At 30.4% G+C, this 20,340-nt stretch overlaps 1 protein-coding gene and 1 long non-coding RNA gene across 8 annotated transcripts in view; one reads left to right on the top strand and one right to left on the bottom strand.

Moving 5' to 3' along the window:
* The window catches only part of LOC117242173 (moesin/ezrin/radixin homolog 1), a 35,696-nt gene that overhangs the window by 7,429 nt on the left and 7,927 nt on the right, over window positions 1–20,340 (top strand). The window contains exons 2-3 of one of the 7 annotated variants that reach the window (XM_033508634.1): window positions 12,702–12,759; window positions 16,029–16,062. The exons of 2 other annotated variants lie outside the window; for them this stretch is intronic. The gene's annotated coding sequence lies outside the window, so the exon portion shown is untranslated. Of the gene's footprint in view, window positions 1–12,701; window positions 12,760–13,599; window positions 13,612–13,691; window positions 14,180–16,028; window positions 16,063–20,340 lie in introns of those variants that run through there. 4 more of the 7 variants (XM_033508635.1, XM_033508633.1, XM_033508637.1 and 1 more) reach the window with 4 other exon arrangements.
* Window positions 13,449–17,541, bottom strand: LOC117242183. The gene is made up of 2 exons (XR_004495195.1): window positions 15,671–17,541; window positions 13,449–15,591 (listed from the first exon to the last, which is right to left on the bottom strand). It is a non-coding gene; the product is annotated as an uncharacterized LOC117242183 (long non-coding RNA).

Here is a 20,340-nt window from a genome sequence, read left to right as displayed (position 1 = left end):
ACAAATTTCCACTTTCTTCTTCAACTGCCTCTAGAATTGTTTCATTTTTTAAGGCATTTTTATTGTGGAAGAAGATTTGAAGAAGAAAATGATATTTATTTAAAGTAGTACAGTGTTGGAAATAATCAGACTACGAATTTTTATACATTCATGCGAAATGTAAGGATGTAAGAAGGCACAAATTGAATGAAACTTAATAAATATATATATATATATATATATATATATATATATATATATATATAAATAGATGTTTAATCTTTGTTGGATCCGCTATGAGGTTACAAGCACTTGATCTCGTTTAACCTGTTTAGCCTCCTGAATATGTAACAAATATTCGCCATTTATACGCATGCTATACAACATATTAATGTATAAAACTATACAATAAACACGATTTATGTACAAATACTAGTTGGTACTTACATACTCAGGTTTTTCCCGCAACATTATATATTATATAATCTTTTCTAGTAACATAGTTGACAGTTTTCTGAATTTCTGTTGGGTTGCTAGGCATTCTATAGTCCGTGAAACGATTGCCACTAGAGATGGCGTGTAAGATCACTAACGGGAGATCTATCATAGTGATCGTAGAATCAGAATCATGGTCGTGACCTAACTTCATTCACGACCATGATGAATGAAGTTTTTTTCTATCTCGAATGAATTTGCTCAGGGTGATCGCAATTCTCGATCCTGATTGAATTATTTTTTACAGAATACTTGCATATAGCTTGCATAGAGATATCTGCATATAACGTTAATTTAAAATTGCCTTAAGTTTTCTTTATATATCGTAAATTTACTTTATTCAGTATTAAAAACGAAAAGTAATTCAATTTTCCTTTCTTCATTTTATATTAGTGTCTTAAAGAATAAAACATTAATTCTTCCTCTCTATTTTAAAATCGTAATATTCGCTTGATATCGCTAATATAAAATATACAAGTTACGTGATTCGTGCGAAGAACAGTTATGCCCTTTATCAATGAGAAGCGATCAAGAAAAATTACAAATTGCTGTAAAAATCCCCTTGATTGCAGACGAACGTGATCGAGTCGTGATTCACAAGTAACAGTTCACGCCATCTCTAGTCTCTGACTCATATTTTAGATTTCTACTTCCTTTGTCATATGTTAACGTTTCACACGCCTAAACCTTATTCGATAAATGGTGAGAACTGCATAAAAATGCGTTTAGTAGTTCTCGAGATTAGCTGTAATATACAGACGCTTGCAGTGAAATTTTATTTTATATTACGTATACATATAGATACACAATATAATACATACAATACTATACCATACTTATTCATCGAATTTTCGTAGAAGAAATGATTTTTTTTCAACAAATTTTTCGCGCCAAGACACGGTATAACGTTTATTTCAATCATTTTTAGATATCTTTTGTCATTTACGACTTAGAAGCACTTACAGAGGTGGTCTGGTTTGAATAAAAGGGTTGATTTCTTTGAAGTAAAAAACAGGCACGAACGAATTATGCCTATATTTCTAGAAACGTCTAACGAACACTTGTGCAAAGTTCGAAATCGACATGTATCGGTTCCCTTGTCAAGTCCAACCAATACAACAGCATGTACCATCGTATCTTACGAAATCTAGACGCTGTACGATACAATACAATTGTACAGAAACGAAGTATACATGTAAGTACATGTGAGCGCACGTAATGCACAATTTACATAATAAAATTTATATAAAAATTATATGCATACATGTACAGGTATACATATACAATAAGGATTATAATTTTTAATAGATACAACAAATCTCTAATTAAGTTCTATGTTTCTTCAATTGTGAAAATATAAATTTGCATAAAAATTTGCAGTCTGGAAATAGTTGAAAACTATCTTAAACAGGAAAAGTGGTAATAGAATAAAACATCTTCCTTAGCTAAACACCTTCTTGTGCGTGTATGTGTATATATATATATTTGTATAAGATTTGATTCGAAATATTACCACATTCTGATACAGGAGAAAGAAATAGGTTGGAAGAATTTTATGCATAAATTATCATATATAGGAATTTTACCAATTTTTTAAGTTGATACTTTTCGCTGTTTTCTTCATAGAAACGTCTGAGTAACGTTAAAATTGGTATAGGAATTCATCATGCCTTCGTATTTATCTAAAAGAAAAAATAACAGCCTGTGAAGATACAAGGAATTCGTACGTACAAGTAGTGCAATTCTGTTAAGATACACTGTGTTATTCGAGAAATGAATGGAAGAAACTGTTATGTAAACAAGAAGACTGGTTCTCCTTGCTATATTAGACAAGCATTGATGATTATCGTCTTTTTGTAAGTTGCTCTTAAAAAAGACGTCCAACAAATTGCGAGAAGGTAATTTCAAAATGGAATAAATTACATTTGTTGGGTTGGTGTATACAAAATGTCTTTTTTAAATGAAACTTTAATAGCAGGTAGTTTCTTCAAGAACACCATGTATTTCAAACAAAATAAATTTAACTAATTTTATTATCCTAGATTTATCAAACTTATCAATTCTAGAATTTAAAAATTCTCCAAACGAAATTGTTACAGTGTTTTAATAATCTATGTATCAGACATTTAATCAGGTTTTCTCTAACTTCTTCCAAACGACAAATTTATTTTTTCAACAGCTTTCATGACACGTTTCGTCATGCAAGAAAATTAAACGAATATTTTGATTATTCATAATAGCTAATAAGATTTTCATATCTACGTTATAAATCTTTTTAACATCGAATATACCTAGTTTATAGCAAACTTGCCTTTCCTTTATTATGATATTTTATCGACGATAGTATAAAGTTTAATAGGTGAAATAAATAAAAATTAATAAATTATAAAGGTTAATCTAATATGGTTCGTAAAATTGAAAGTTTAAATAATCATCATTTCATATGTACAATGACCATATGTAGACAGTAATGAAACTAGTCGTTGCTAGAAGAATTAAGAAACTTGAAAAAAGTAAAAACTTCATGTTATATTTATTTATTAGAATATTTTCATATGCATCAAGCAAGCAACAACCATAGGCATACAGTAATGAAACAATTCGTTGCCAAAAGAAATAACAAATTTTGAAAGAGTCGCAACTTTATTTTATATTTATGTATTGGAAGATTTTACATTTTTGAATGTTTAATGCTTGAAAAAATTATTTATATAGTGGGAGACTGAACTGTAGAGTGAGTCTCTCGTTATCGATTCTGAACATTCGTTCATTAACTATGTATTCTAATTCGTAATATTTATTTCTGAATATTTACATCTACGTATGTGTGGACTTTGTATCTTGCGAAACAAGTTTTTTTTAAAGAAATTATTAAAAATAATCGTCTACAGCGTTCAAGCAACTGGTTATTATATAACGATAGAAATTATCAATTTTACGGTAAACTTAAAGAATTGGATAGTGAAAGAATTGGAAGAAAATTTCAGTGGTGAACGGTGCAATTTTGGGAGATTACAAGGTATTCCAGCGATGGTGATACAACCGATAAGAAGATAACTGTTTATGAGAAAATAAATCAAAAGTGCAGACTAATGGTTTTACGTATGAGGATTCGTTTTCAGAAAGAACGACTATTTACGAGCTACAAAAAAAAAAAAAAAAAAAGAAAAGAAAGAAAAAAATTAAGTGACGAAGAAAATTGTCAATTTCTATTATTAGAAGCGTGTCTTATACTATAGATACGCACGTGTGATTACTTCATCTTGTTGGAAATAGCCTTTTGTTAATTCAACATCTGTTGGTTGATTTACAAATCCGTTAATTATACATATCTTAATAATTAAGTCCTCACAATCTGTCAGAAATAACAGCTTAATGAGAGAATTAGCACCGTTAATGAAACAGAGCACATCACGCCACAATCTTCTGTTGATATAAAATCTCATCTTTCAGTAAGTATCATATGGATTTTCTCGGTACATGCAGGATTATATGTATCTGTTTATTATTAAATGAAACAATGCGTCATTCGCGATTATTCATGTTGTTCGAGATCTTATGGAAATAATAATTCTTGGACTACGGACACGCGATACAAGAGTACTTTCGTTTTTTAGCGTCTCCTTGATACGAAACGATTCTGATAGCGACATTCGTAATTGAAGACCTTGGTACAAAAATCGGGCAAGTGCAGATTTTTAATGTTGTGAGAAATTTGAATGAAACTGAATTAAGTACAACTTGTTGAAGCTATTACACTAATATTTCGGACCTAGCGAGGCATTAGTATGGCAAATGATATAAGAAATGGTACTTCGTACATTTTTGGAAAATGTACCTATCTTTCCCAACATTTAGATTTAGGTTAGGTTTTTGGACCAAAATGCTGAGAATTTGAAGTGAAATATTTTGTTTTGAATCGACGAGAAAAAAGACACGCGATTAACAGGATATTTTTACTAAACGTTTGAAACACTGGCTGACAGATTAACGCTACATTAATGCCATCATTAACGCTATATATTAGAACAAAAGCCGGACAAGTCCAGGACATAGCTGATTCTTCTTTCCAAAGGTCACATTGTGTAAGTCCAAAAATTGTTATGAATGCATTGGACTTGTCCGATTCTTGCGTCGATCGATCAGTATATAAAAATATATAAAACTTCAAGGAGTCAAATTTTTGTAAAAGGTGGACTTGGATTTTTGCACCTTCAATTGCTCTTCTACATCTTCTATCACAGTTGCAGTAATCTACATATTTACTGAAAAAATTTGCCTTTCTTCGCCTTCATCTTGTGCACTAATTTCTAAATACAAATACTTTAAAAATATGTTTCAACGCTTTTATGATTTCTGGGAAATGTACATATACTTTTACTAAATATGTACATGCATATCTCGTCATTTCTACTTCTATATAGAGTGTGTCCGGTTTATCTCGGGCCGCTTAAATGTCTCGAAAAACATGAATGATACAAAAAAATGTTTCAGACAAAAATTGCACGATATCCACGGAGATATACTATGTATCTTGTGTGTTTGACCTTATGATGATCTTGAAACCTGCTACGAAGGTAACGTTATAATTTTTAAATAGAGACCTCCATTTTGTATTACATATTTTTGTAGCTGACAGTCAAATATTTTCAAGAAAATACAAACTTGTGTATTCCTTAGGGAATACTTAGGTATTACCTAAAAGTATCTGTTCGTACTGACTGCTTCGGAAACGTTAGAAAATTGCGTGCTTGTTCATCTACAATGCCATACGAATATGTAGTAGAGTTGGGCATTATTCGAATTGTTTCGAATAAATATTTATCCAAGATAATTAATGGAATAAATTCCTATCAGTGGAATAATTATTTGTTACTCGTAACAATTATTTTCTATATTTATTATGATTAATGATTGCACAATTGTTCGCATAATACGAATAATTGTTCTGTTTAATTGTGTATAAGTATATACAGGTACCGATACAATTCTCACTACTAATTTATCAAATAATAATTTACAAGAAACGATACACTTTCTAATCTGTCATTTGAAAAAAGTTAGTTACAAAAACCTATAAAATATTACAACAATGTAGCCTGAAAATATTTCTCACGTTCAGTACCATATCTACCCTTGATGTACCATATAAATATTATATTAAAATAAAGTATAATATAATAATAAGAATATATAATTAATATAGCGAAAATAATATAATTATAATAATATATATAAAATAATATAATATAAAATATTAATATTAATATGTATATAATATATAATTCTATCTGAATAAATTATTCGATCAAATTTTTATTTAGGCAAATTCCTGCACGATTAATTTCTTATTCAGATAAGTACTTGTTCGATTGGATATTTATTCATCAGTGATGAATAACATTAGATTCTTTATTTTTATTCGTTTACTATTATTCGAGTAAAATTTTGATCAACACTGGCACTTAGTAACATCACGAATAACGTCTTTATACGTCCCCGTAGTGTACATCGGGCAACGCTAATGCCGACAACAGGCTGAATTTTGAAGTTAGTTTATTAAGAAGTTTAAAGTGTAGTCAAATCATAAAGTTACAAGTATGAGTTAGTTATAAGGATGGTGACAAGAGTAAGAGTTGGTAGTGCTTGGAAAACGTCAGACTGTTAGCTACAAGGATATGCAATAAAAAATGCAGTTATCTATTTAAAAATCTTCTGTTTTTCATAAAAGATTTCAAGGTTACTGCAAGGTCAAATACGCAAGAGCATAATAGGTCCATCAGAATGTCGTGCATTTTTTCGCATCATTCATTTTTTTTTGTTTTTAATATTTGAGTGGTTCAAGATAAACCGGATGATTCCTTCAGATTTACTTCCAACAACTGACCAACATAATCAAGATAGTGATTGACAGTGTCAATGAAATTTTCAAACATGTAAGTATAACGTACATAGGTAATACTACTCATAAAAGTCAATGTCTACAAGCGTTCGAATACCGGCGCGAGCCGGTGTATTTATTTATTTATGCTCGAGTCAGCCACGGTTCGATCGCCATCTACGATGTAATCATCTTCGCGTAAATATATCATGCAGAAGGCAAGATCGTTATCGGGCGAAGCGCAAGTCCGTCAGGAGAGTTTGAGTTATCTGTGCGTTTCGACACGTTATATCGATGACGTTGCCCTTAAGAGTTCCGTAAAGCAAAGAGCTGTACTACAAAACGAAGAGATATCGGCGACTGTTCTTTACCAAAGTAGCTTAGCCAGCTTATCAGCTAGTGTTTTATAGGCGTGATAAAAGTGAAAAAAGGAGAAGGACAGAGCGCACACAGGTTGTGCGTGCATTGTGCTCGAACGAGGTGCGCTGTTGGTTTTGTTAAAACGGACCAACCGCGAGTATGTTACGTCAATTGCATGAAAATAACGCTGGATGGATGAGTCATTACGTCGACACCATTTAAGGAAACAAGAAAACCGTCCACTCGTTCACTTTATCCCAGAGACTAGTCATCTTTATCATTTCTTGGCCTTGCCAAGCGTGCTACTGCTCTCGGTTATTTGTTGGACAAACAAGAGCTTGTCCACCAACGCACAATCGTTTCGTAAATGCTGTAATTTTCCTCAACTTTGTTAACACTTTTGTATCTATGTACCAAATATCTCGTCTGTCTTTTTGTACATACATGTACAGTATTATGCAGAAATATCAGGTCACCTAGTAAATAAATACATCGTATCTTAGAGCTACAAAACCACCTAAAAATTTCCAATTCTTATATTCAACAAGTTCCACGTTATACACATAATTGATTCATTAAAAATTTCGGTGGCACGTGTTAAATATATACGATTAAAATACGTTTTAAACTATTTGTTTTCAAACACAAATATCTTAATAGCTTTTTTTTATAAAAGTAAAAATAACTTGTAAAGACATTTAAAAAAATATCGATAAGCGTGAGAACTCGAGAAATTTTGAACCAATTATACATACCATATCACAATGTTCGTTCTTCTGAAGAATTAGTTTCGTTTTGAAACCATTTTTTCTATCGGTAAAAATAATTGAGATATTGATAAATTCAAATTTTTCTTCAAAAATCACAATTGATAACACACATACATAGGTACATGTTTATTTTATCTGTTTTAATGCTACATTCCAACTTTTAAAAATTAGCAAAATTGCTTTAGTAGATTCAGTCGTTTAAATGGTCTGAGATTTTCCGAGATTCTAACGGAGATTCAATTACGCTAAATGATCTTACGATAAATTACTAGTTAGACGTTGGATCTCGAAAAAAATTTAATAAAAGACAAATTTGATTCCTGCTTAGTATGCGTTAAGCCTGAAGGTTAGTTGATTCGCGTGATGTCTATGCATTTTGTTACCATCCATTCAGATTTGCCCATTGTACGGGCAACAAACTATGCTTTCTCTCTGATTCTCGTTAACCCCTTGATATAGGAACTATGCGTATGAGACAAGAATACGATGAATCATGAGCGTCGCATGCGGCATTCTTATTTGAATTACTTTGCACGTATTATTTCATGGGATGAGTGATGTTAATGCCTTATTTTATCAACAGGCATCATTAGCTATATTCTTAAAATAAAACTGTACTTATGTGAGGATCGCTTTCAGTACATTGTATTCTTAATTATCTTCATTCTATTTCTCTTTTGTAAATTATAGATTTAAGCTGTGTATTAAAACACAGAAATGAACGAGAAATATTGTGATTTTGGTCGTATAGCACAATGTATTTTTTAATTTTTGAAGAAAAAACAAAAGAGTATTGCAATTTTTCAGGGATATTGTGTTAAATTCATACATATGTTTTAATAAACAAGTTGTAAATAATTTTTCTATATATATGCCACAATATATAATCGTAGAATATATGTATTTCCACAATAATATTAAACTATTTTACAGACAATAGTTCATAATAGTACTTGTAATTATTTCTAGAGAATGATTAATTGCATCATATTTTGAAAAATTATATAACGGATCTAAAAATAAATTATGTGACCTGTTTGTATTATATCAGGCATCTTTTTAGCAGTTTAATTAAAATGCTTCATTAACACATGATGTGGGACGTTGATAAAGAAAGAAATAATTTATTCTTATATTAATAAAAATTGAGAAACTGATTAATCAAATAATATAAGAATTTATATAAAGTTAGATGAACAAAAGAAATAACAATGAATGTTCAATTTTAAATTAAATTTTAAAACCGTGCATTTGACCAGGCCTGGTAAGGTTAGTGTTAAGGTCAACTATTCATGAGAGGATTTTATCTAATTTGAGAAATTTACATGGAATAATATTTATTTCTTTTGAAATAAGTTAAAACAATTAGCAAATAAGTCTAAATAAATAAATGTATATGTCAATGTTTTTCAAAAGATTAATATTTAAGCAAAAATTATTTAAGTTACACGCACAAGATCATCTGTACCTTATACATACATATATAAAATGTTCTATATCTTTTTTTAAGCTTTTATATTCACATATGAAAAATAAAGTAGAGAATATAACAAATTATCATCAGAAAAATGCATATTTAAGTATATTTGTTTTGGAAACGAAATTTCAGTTTCTTTCGCCAGCAAAAGACCAAGTTTCATTTTCATAAGAATTCGATGAAAATATTTAAATAGTTCTAAAATATGCCTTTAAATAACATTTAGCGTGGTTACGATATTACGTTGTGCGATTATGTAACGGAGATATTTTAAATAAATTACCACAGTATATACATAATAGATAGAAATGTATTTATAAGTAGAACATTTTTTGTAATAGATAACAAATAAAAGATTAAAGTCAATAATATATGAACACAGATAACATGTTCCATTGTAACACTTGATATTTTCACTTACTCAATGTTTCGAATCTACGGAATAAAATTTACAAGACTTTGTTCTAACAGAACACGACATAATCAAAAAACAAAATATTAAGCCATCAATCAAACATTTATCTTGGATTTATAATGGGTATATATCATTTGGGTCAAATGACTGCAATTTATGTGGAAATGTGTCATTCTTGGAGTCGTAGCTTGGGAACTTATCTGTCATGAATCGAATACTCGGGTGAATTTTTAATCGATTGCTATTAATACTCGTTTCATGAGAAGCGTAGTATATGGGACTCCTACAGTAATTATTTGATTGCAAATTTTCGTACAGCTGTAGCAAATTTGTAGATTGCAAAAATATATGAAATATCCAAAACATAGTATTCTCTAGAATATTTAATAGATGAAGTAATAGTCAAAGTTTCATTTCTCAACTACATCCACGAAAATATGAATTTACATGTCTGCAGTGATTACGTAACAATTTCTTCCATGCTTTACAATTGCACCTGGTGAAAAAAAAATCCTTTAAACCCGACTTCTTAGATTCGTATCTTGAATAATGTTTATCCTCAAATTCCGTGCAATTTTTTACAATTACTCCCTAAATAATACTTACCAATTAATAATTCTGAATATGTGTTTTGATCATATCGTTGCATTTGCAGATTGTAATCAGTATCATGACAATATGTATGATATTAATTAATATTAAAATTAATATGTATCATATTAATGTGTTGTAATATTTAACTTTATATTTTAGTTGGAAATATTTAAACGAAATTAGGCAATGACATATGCTTTGGACACTTCCTGCTCATTTTTAATGATAAATCTTCGACTAGATGTTATGATTGAAACTTTTCAAGAGGCTTGAAAAGTTCGAAGAGCTGGCAAATTGCAGACGAAAAATTCCGTGGAAATTAACTTTATCCTTTATCCGATGCTCCGCAACAGGCCACGAATCAAAAAGGCTACACAGGTGCGCGCGTTCTCTTACTGTCGATCATTACGTAATACGATGCAGGTTCCATTAGATTGGCAAACATTGTTCCATCCGCAACTGTGCAGCCAACCTCATTCGCGTTTCTTCGATACATCTTTTTTTTTATCTTCTTTGCTGCTACTTATACTATGGGACCGGTCTGCACTGGAAGGACATTTTTGATAGTCCAGAATTTCCACATATCGACTATTCTGTATTATCACTCTATTATTACATACGTATATTCTTGCACAGACTGCGATTAATCTAACTTCTTTCCCATTTAATCTATCAGAAATATTTTTTTGCCTACTTTTATAGGCATGCATAGATAATACATATATCCTAGAATATGTGACATGAGGTTCGAACTAGATTCTTTCAAAAACGTACATAAAATGTATTTATTATAATTATTACAATTTCCCACGAAAATGTTGCTTCTTTATCACTTTTATTCATTTTACCCAGTGAAAATATTCTTTCTTTGTGTTCCTGTTATTGACTCATCTCTTATAAATAGTAACAACGAGCAGAGTATGAATCAACGGGAAAAATGTCGCGTATTTCGCAATTGCATTACACTGGGAATATCTACTTAGACATTTATGCAAGCTGCTCATTTATTTAATTCCATAAGAATAAACAATTTTCGAAATCTTGTTGATCTCTAACGTTATTTGAGCAAAGAAAATCAGTGTAGGAGAGACTAGAAAGGTATAGAATTATAAGGATAAAACTTGCTGGTCATAGCTTTATTTATGTACGGCAATGTCGAGACGCGAAATTGCGCCAAAAAAAAAAAAAGAAAAAAAAAAGAAAGGAAACAGACGAAAAATGAAAAGTCAAAGTATCGAATTAGTCGTATCACAGAAAGAATTAGACATGTAGACATGATATTTATAGTTGTATCATTATTCTTAATATTTTCTGTGTTTCGTCTTATGCCTTCAAGAAAAATTTATTACACATTTAATAATAGATATACCTCATCTGTAACGTGAGATTATGCACATGTCTTGTGTTTCAATCTTCTTCCCTGCCCTAGAGTATCGTATCAGCATTCCTTAATGTCGTGACTTACATCAAAACAGCAGTCTTTTTCATCGTTATAGAAACATTCGTTCGTTAAATATTGTTTTCATTGTTTGCACTCTTTTGGCAGGAACGTTGATTATTGAAAATTTATTAAAGCCACTAAATCGGTTGATATATATAAAAATTTAATTCTAAATAAAAAACTGACCTGTGATATATAGTAATACATTTTCTTGTTCGATACGCATATTCTGCTTTTTGCTTATTTTCAATTTGCGTCAGTGGTTATATCTCACCACGGCCAGTCAACTTAATGAAGAATTGCAAAAGAAAATTAGATACATGAAAAGCGTAAATATAATTATAAATAATAAGTAGGTATATAATGAAACATCCATGTGAAATATATACGTAAACAATTTATTATTTTGATGGAAATTAAACTAAACTGATGCCTAACGCATTACTAAATTTATGCAGTGACTTAAAACATTTTTAAGTACAGTTTTAAGAAGATGTATATATACAGGGAGGTCTAAAAATCAGTCCTCACGATCTTTCAGGCTCTTCCGATAACAATGGGGCAAAAAGATGTTTCGAACAAAAGTTAATCAGCTTTCGGTCGACTACGAATTGCAATGTTAAGGACTTAAAAAAGATTTTGCTCTCATGAGAAGTCCAGAACTCTATTTTTTTAATGGAATAATAGATCTTTTTATATACTATTATTCTTCAATTCCCTGCAAGAAAATATTAAGATACTTGGGTTGAAAAATGATTAGTTTACAAGATATTTTAGCTTTAATGTTGTAAAACTCACCGTATAAAAGTCAACGAAAGATAAAGTAGTACTTGTTTTCCTGCTCTTTTATACGACAAATTTTACGACATTAAAGCTAACATATTTTTAAAAATAATCATTTTTCAACTCAAGTACCTCAATGTCTTCCTGTAGAGAATTAAAAAATGCATCGAACGGAGTATAAAGAAATGCATTGTTCCATTTAAAAATATAAAGGTGACCTGATTTTTCATCGAAGTGAAATTTTTTTTGTAATTCATAATATTGCCATTTGTAGTAGATCGAAAGCTGATAAACATTTGTTCGAAACATTTTTTCTCGACTATCGCAAGTGTCTGAAGGATTGTGTAGATTTTTAGACCACCTTGTATATCAGCTTAGTAGCTCTGTGCTACACAACAGCGGTCTAAAATTTAAACTGTTTTTCTTCACTTTCAGGTTATTGACGAATTAATTTCGTCAACATTTTGTTTGCGAAACATTAATAATTGAGGTATTATTTTTCCTAGAAATCTGATCATTTGATGGCACGATCAAAGAATCTCAGCATAATTCCTTAACCTTAACGTAAGCCTCTTTTAGTTTAACTTATATTTAATTTATATCTTCATAAGATATATAACATAGCATTATGTATATTCCATGTACGGATCTGTAAAAATAATGGAAAATGCATGATGAAACTTTTCCATTACAAGAAATTCCGTTCTGAAAAAGAGTTACACGTTTACCTAATAGGTGATGAATGTTTACTTAATAGGTGTTAATTGATATCGAGTAATAGAGAACACACGATGAAACTGGAGATTTAGGATAAGTTTTATTACTTTAGATATTGTTAAAATAGTAGGCTGTATATTTTAGTATAAGATGTCATAGTCTAAATTCCTAAAGATGAGTGGTTAAAATGAGCAAATTTGCGAGATATGCCCGTAATGTACAGTGCCGTGGATAATTATAAACTCCATTCCATTTTTGGATTTTTCATGTTAAAACGCAAATTGAAGATACAACAAACAAACAATTTCTCCTCTCGAAGTCTGGGAAAAATGAAATTTTCTCTTAACACTGTGTTTTTAGCTGAGAAGAAATATAAACTTAATGTTAATTTTGTTACGTCTTCGTTCGGTATTTAGTGGATTTTTGTTTATTTTTTATTATTTCTATTAATCTATTAAGTACTCTATCCTTTAACTTATTTAAAGTAACGCCTCGAATATCAGCCCACGCAGATTTTATTCTTTTTTTAAGTTCCACGATATTTTCTAGAGGTAGCTTGTCCTAGTCGTAAACTTTTCTCGCTGGAATTCTCCATAGGTTCTCGATCGTATTCAGATCAGAACTCAATACTGGCCATAGATGATAATTCTAGTCCGAAATCTTGAAACCGAATTTTTATAGCGGCGGCTGTATAAATAGGTGCATTGTCTCGTTGAAAAATTGTTTTTTCTTTTTCTATTTTAGTTACGAAAGGCAATAATTTGCCATGTACCATCTCCTAGTATATCCTTTAGCGTTGAATTTTCCTTTTACAAAGACAATTTCACTTAACATATCTAGGCATGATTAGTGGTTTCCTAAAAATATTGAAGAGATAATGCAGAAAATATGTTTGAGTCTGTAATTACTCACGATGCTGTATGTATGTACATATATATCACGGGTATGTGCATTAGGTGGTTAATAAATATATGTAGCAGGCAGCTTTGGTGTTTTATCCTCCACAGGAATGATTCCAAGCGCACGGACAATCTTTGAAATTAATGTGTTCTTCTATGATCTTCTATTTACTCGTTTAACCATTGTTTCATTTATTTATGCGACGAGGTTGATATGTGTTACACATTAATTTTAAAGACAAGCATGTGACCGATAATTCAATCAGCTTGTTCGTATACTTAAACTTTATCGTATTTTCATTCTTTGAACGCATGCCAACCGCAATACTAACAACTGGAAGAGTGGACTACTTCCGTTCTTGTCTAGGGTAAGTTACCACGAGTTTAATCAGCGTGATAAATCATGTTGCACATTATGTTTTCGAATTATACTCGTACGAGGGCACTGTTAATTATAAGTTCAAGATCACTCGTTTTACATTTATACTTATACGATGCACGAACAATCATAAATGTTACTTAATCGTGATCGTCGTGATAAGTCCTCAAGCGATTCGCGTTTAACTATGTAGTGAAATAATAAAATTGTTTCACAGCGTCATACTTGAGTGACGCAATTTTTTATTAATATCGGGGAATCTTTAAATACGGAATTCAACGGAATTAAAATATAGGTGTGTGATCTTTGCTATGAGATAAATAATAAAGCATCACTAATATGTACGAATATGAAAGTTAGTTTTTCATGTAAAGAATTGAATGCTTCAGATTTGCAAGGAGTTTTTTATTTTTCAAGCAGTTGCGGTGTAATAAATCTTGTTTGAATTTGAAGAATAAAATTCCAAATTATGTTTTATTTTGTCCGAAATGAGCAACAGGAGTTTCTTTATTTTTCGACATTTATATCGTTTATCGCTTAAATTCCTCGATTAGAGACATAACAAGGTACGCCAAAATTAGAACTAGACCTAGAATAGATTCCAGCTGTTAACCAGTGTAATCATTAGTGGAACGTCGGTTTCCTGTTTTTAATCGGTACCCTTACGCTTTACAACGTTCGTTGTTTCTAATTTGTTTGTACACTTATACTCGATAGGATGACTGCAGAGGAGCAGCATCATTCACGTATTGTCATTTACCGTATATTGTAATGACATGGAGTAATTGGTTATTTACACGTACTTTTGTTATAATTTCACGGTACTACAGCATAACGTTTTTAAATCATGACTAGTGTGATTTATCGACGTCCTTGCAGCACGTTCCTAACGTCTATCGTACAATAGCATATTTCGCTTCAGATCGGAGAGGCATGTTTTGGAAAGCATACGCGTACATCGAAACAATTTATAACGACACTGTTATACAGTTACTTTTCGTAGTTAGCGTACAGCTTGCTTCAAATTAAAGATTGAACGATTATGAATTTACATTTAAACGATTATGAATTTACATTTAAATGATTCTGAATTCACATTGAAATGATTATGAATTTATATTGAAACGATTATAAATTCACATTGAGATAATTATGGATTTACATTTAAATGATTCGAATAATAATAATATAATGTTGGAACACTAAATAGAGGAGAAACATACTTACTATTGTAATACCACGTGGCTGTCCAAAGTATCTGAACACTTATTGTTAGTTATAGAAACACACACAAAGGTTTCTATGGATGTTGCAATACTTGTGTGAGCCACTCTATAGTTCTAGGATTAAGTTAGTATCTTGATTAATGATGACGGTTTCCCTGACGCCTCGTGCAAACATCTTTTCACAAAGTTTGATATGTTAATTATATATAAAAAACATTTAGTAATTTTTTAGTTGTTCTAATGACAATACATACCTACTTTGTCGATAATGAATCGATTTAGGACGAAGGTAAAATTGTAATTTGTGAAAGTTTTTTGTTCTTTGTGTTCCTACAAATGAAACTGTAAAAACTGAAATTAAAGGTCATTCGAATCGTAAAATTGAAATTAACGAGATATGTAATTTTACGTGAGCAAGAAACATTATTAAGCAACTATAGGAAATGTCTTATTTATAATAATTGAGGATGACTAACGGTAAGTTAAATCGATGTCTTATTATTCCGTTCTAATTATCAAACAATCTCGAACTGTCCTTTATCGATTTCATTTTCGACGTCAGCGAAATCGCAAGACAAGAGCAGTATTTGACAATATTGGCAAATAATTGCAGGTGGTTCCGTGTGGCCTTCGAAAATTCTGGCACGTAAGACCGCAATTAAAGTTTTCTAAACCCGTAGACGCGAACCGAAAGATAATTGTCCCAGCGCCTAGATTAAAATCCTCGAACTAAATGATAACCTGCTGTTTCACCAAACTTCCGCATTACGCAATAACATAAAAACATTAACGTCCTAGCATTTTGGAATGGAGAAAAGATTTTCCAGTGTAACACGTTTTCGGGAGATTGCTCGATATTGACAAACAATCCCTGCTTATTTAATCCATTTATTTTATTCCCCGAGGCAAACTCTGCTTTGCCAAATTGTACTCGCATTATTTTAACCGAGTAAGATTTAATTGCTCCTATTTTTCGCGTATAAAAGACTGCGTTTGTGTATGATGTACGTTACAGAGTTTATATATGTATGACGAGTAAAGTAAAAAGTAAATTTTTCCTTGTTAAGAGATACATATCGATATCGATATGTATGTGAGACTTGTTCAACGGTAAACTAACAAAATTAATCGTGGATTGAAACAAATTGATCAATTGCAGGCACATACATAGATTCATATGAATTTATAGAAACAGTTGATAATAATTGATCGAGGATCGATATCTCGGCGCTTAAAGAAACGCCTTATGTGTATATATACTAATGCAGGTTAAACACTGCAATTTGCTGCTTTTCCCATCACGCATTCACTTCGAGAGTTTGTTAGTGTCATCGAACGGAAACTAAATGACCATGGCCTACCAATTGACAATTGCTGTGGCAAATTACTCGACGAACGTTCATTTTCTTAAGAATTAACACGTGCTTCTTACTTTTCATTCGAACAAACTATCTTGAGTGATTATAATTATCGCCCAGTTTTATTATTTATTCTATCTATGTTATTTAATTCCAACAGGGATAATTAATATAATTAGTAAGTCTTATTAAATAATTAACACTCTTTGTTAATCTTTAAATGCATTTTTTGTCTTTATCAAAATTAATTTATTTTCATTATAGCAATTCAAAATGATTTGCACATTTACTATAGTTATCTTGTATGTATAGATATAGGACCCGATAATGTTTAATCTTGTCGCTCTACATTCATTGTATGTTAAAACGTTTAAATAGTTTTAGTAATCGTCTGTTATTCTGAATGTGACAATAAATGAAAAATTATTACATTACACATTGCAAGGATATTACCATAGATCTTTTATAATCGCTAGAACTAAACTATCAGTGTAGTTGAATTCTTTTCTTCTTAAACGAAAAATGGTTGTTTCTTTTACGATCATTGATAGTTATTATGTTACTTTTATATTTTTGTAGTCTTATATTTCCATTTCTTAAGAGTTGCAAACATTATAGACATATGCAGAGTTATGTTCCGATTATTTTGCTAATGAATTCATTGAATACAGCGAGAATGTAGTTAATAACATTGATTTATAAAAAAGAAATATTTAGCTACATATTTTCTATAGAATAAACTATTGTGCAATTCATATCATATTAATAGTTAAAAAAATTACAGTGCTATGTAAATTTCAATCTTTCAAAGAGTACAATCAGCACATATGTATACATGTATATAAATTTTGAGTGAATTTTTTAAATATGTCTTTTCTAATATCGTCATTTAATATTTATTGTATTAATTAGAATTTTCTTCTAACTTAAGTAAATATATGACTATGATAATATTGGTGTTTAATAAATGCATTTTTAACGATAATCATTATCTATAAAGTTTTAAATTGCCATTACGAAGAAGTCGAGTGTATTGGAAAACACTTTTTAAATTAAATTTCTGCTAGTTTTTATTTCCTTAGTTCATCAAGGATACCAATACTCCGTTAATGTAATATTTCATTTGCAATCTTAGTTCAGTCAATTTGCATTATTAAATTCGCTTCGTAAAATTGTAGTTATGAAAGGGATTCTATGAATTTGTTCGATGCTTCTTCACTGCATTTTTCTCTCCATCTAGATATCTACAATTTTATCAAATCAGTTGAAATTGAACTATTTACAGTACCATGATGAACTATATTTCTTAAATCGTGGACATTTTCTTCTTTTCATTTAGTTTGTTTGTTTAATTAGTAGAGTTTTTCATTTACTGCTGATTTTAGAGTATCTAATATTTTCGTACATTTCTGATGTTCCAATAATTTGATATGTATGTTTTTTATATGAGCATTGTATTACTATATCTTTATATTTTTTAATAACGTTACACAACATTTACATTACATTTTCCTTACTTTGTTCTTACTAAATTAACAATACACACGCGACTCTCACAGAGAAAGGAATATCTTTTAAATACATATATGTGTTATGAAATCAGTATTAAATATTTTAATAAATAGTTTCTAGATATAACACTGCCATAACTCTATGATCATATGTTTCAAGAGCAACGGTAAAGCTGTGCAGAAGTAAATGATGTGTCACAATATTATAAGGAAATGCATTTAATGATTAACTACGGTAGACGTAATTATTGGGTTGGTGGAAAATAAATAGTTAATCGGTATCCGCATCTATAATCATTGTTCCATTTATACTTTCATAAAGAGATATTCATAATAACGTTGCAACTTGCGTGTTTTTCCTATTAATTTATAAACTAATCGCAGTATGAAGAAATTTTTGGATTATCGAATTATATAGAAATCTCGATTATTGTAACATAGTTGTAACAACACTACTTTCATAACAAAATTTTTCCAAGACGTTTCGAAAAATTCTCAAAGCGTTTGAAAATGTAGCAACATGTAGAAACGAATAAAAACTTGCAAAATTACATTTATATTTCAATTCGATTGAATTTTCCATAGTCATACCTCGCAAGGAAAGGCTTAATTCGTTTCTTTTTTACCAACCTAATGAAATCAGGAATGAAAAGAAATTTTCTATTCAGTTATTAGCCGATAAAGTAAATAACTAATGGCAAAGATAAAAGTATAACAGTTGGTATAATTTCGTTAAACACTTATAGCATTATAGTAGTGCACCATACAATAATAAGAAATCGTTAATTAATATATATAACGAAATACAGTTTCCTCTATATTAACTCTAATATTCGTGTTTTCTATTTTTATATTTTACCGTTATTTCCAATTTCACTACTTACTTCTTATCAGCACAGCAGGGGCCATCACTGATTTAAAGAATTAACATGTTATCATCGATAATTCCTCTCAAAGTTTGCTGCACGCTTATACCTGCAATTTCCACGCACTTCTCAATGTCCATCGTGTTGTTTCTTTTTCTTCCTCCTGTTGTTTGCCAGTTCCTTGTTCCTATCCGTGAAATTATGCAACCGCGCAGCAATATTAATAATAATAATAAAAAAGTCGCGTTACACCGGCATTGAACTGCGACGTCAGCCGCGGTCAAGGCGACCGTGTCTACAGATTCGATTGACACTTCCGTATATGAACTGTCTAACATAAGCCCCAAGCGGATGCGGTTCCGCATTCCCAACGCTCGAACGTGTGTTACGAGCAGTTACGAGAGTCGAGCATGACTGGAGACCGTGTCTGTTTACTCGCTTTACTGCCAACTCCTATAATTATTCCTCATTTACATACTAATGCGAGTTTCGAAATAGAACAATTTTAATGTTTCGATCAGATCAAAATTAACGATCGACTGGTAAAGTGCATTCTATTCTATTCGAACGAAACTATGTACGGAATATAATATGTGTAATAATAAATATAATACGTGTACTAGATATTGTTTCAAGTAATATAATAATTCTTAAAGATTTCAATAATTTCCTAATTATTTGTCAGGTTTACTCAAATTTTCATAGATACGCAACATTCATGAATTTTTATTCTCTTTTTTTAAATCTTTAAAATTGTTTAAATCCAAAAATACAGCTTCAATTTATTTGGTTTTTGAAATTCAAAGAAGCAATTTGTTACATTTTGCGTTAAAAGTAGACATACAAGTGGATGATTCCACTATTTGACAGATCTTTTAATGGAAACGTAGAGTAATAAATATATCTTTTATATCAAATGTATCCGAAAAAAAGTAAAATATGTCTGTATAAAAATGAAAAAGAAAAGATATACTAGCAATGTATCTGTAGAATATAAATATCTAAAGGATTTATAGATATCACAGATATAATTGTACATTATCGCATCTATAACGGATCTTAAAGTTTGCGACAATGTTTTACCTTTATAAAATGTTTGTATAGTCGTCGTAAAATTTGTTTGTAAAAATTACGGACGTCAAATAACAATATTGAATGAGAATCGTTTTAATATTCTAACATCATTGTA

The sequence above is a fragment of the Bombus vosnesenskii genome, unplaced genomic scaffold (genome assembly GCF_011952255.1).
Source record: "Bombus vosnesenskii isolate JDL3184/JDL3185 unplaced genomic scaffold, Bvos_JDL3184-5_v1.1 scf7180000016264, whole genome shotgun sequence".
Classification (NCBI taxonomy): Eukaryota; Metazoa; Arthropoda; class Insecta; order Hymenoptera; family Apidae; genus Bombus; species Bombus vosnesenskii.
The sequence above is the reverse complement of the archived record's forward strand: the minus strand, read 5'-3'. Positions and strand labels throughout refer to the sequence as shown.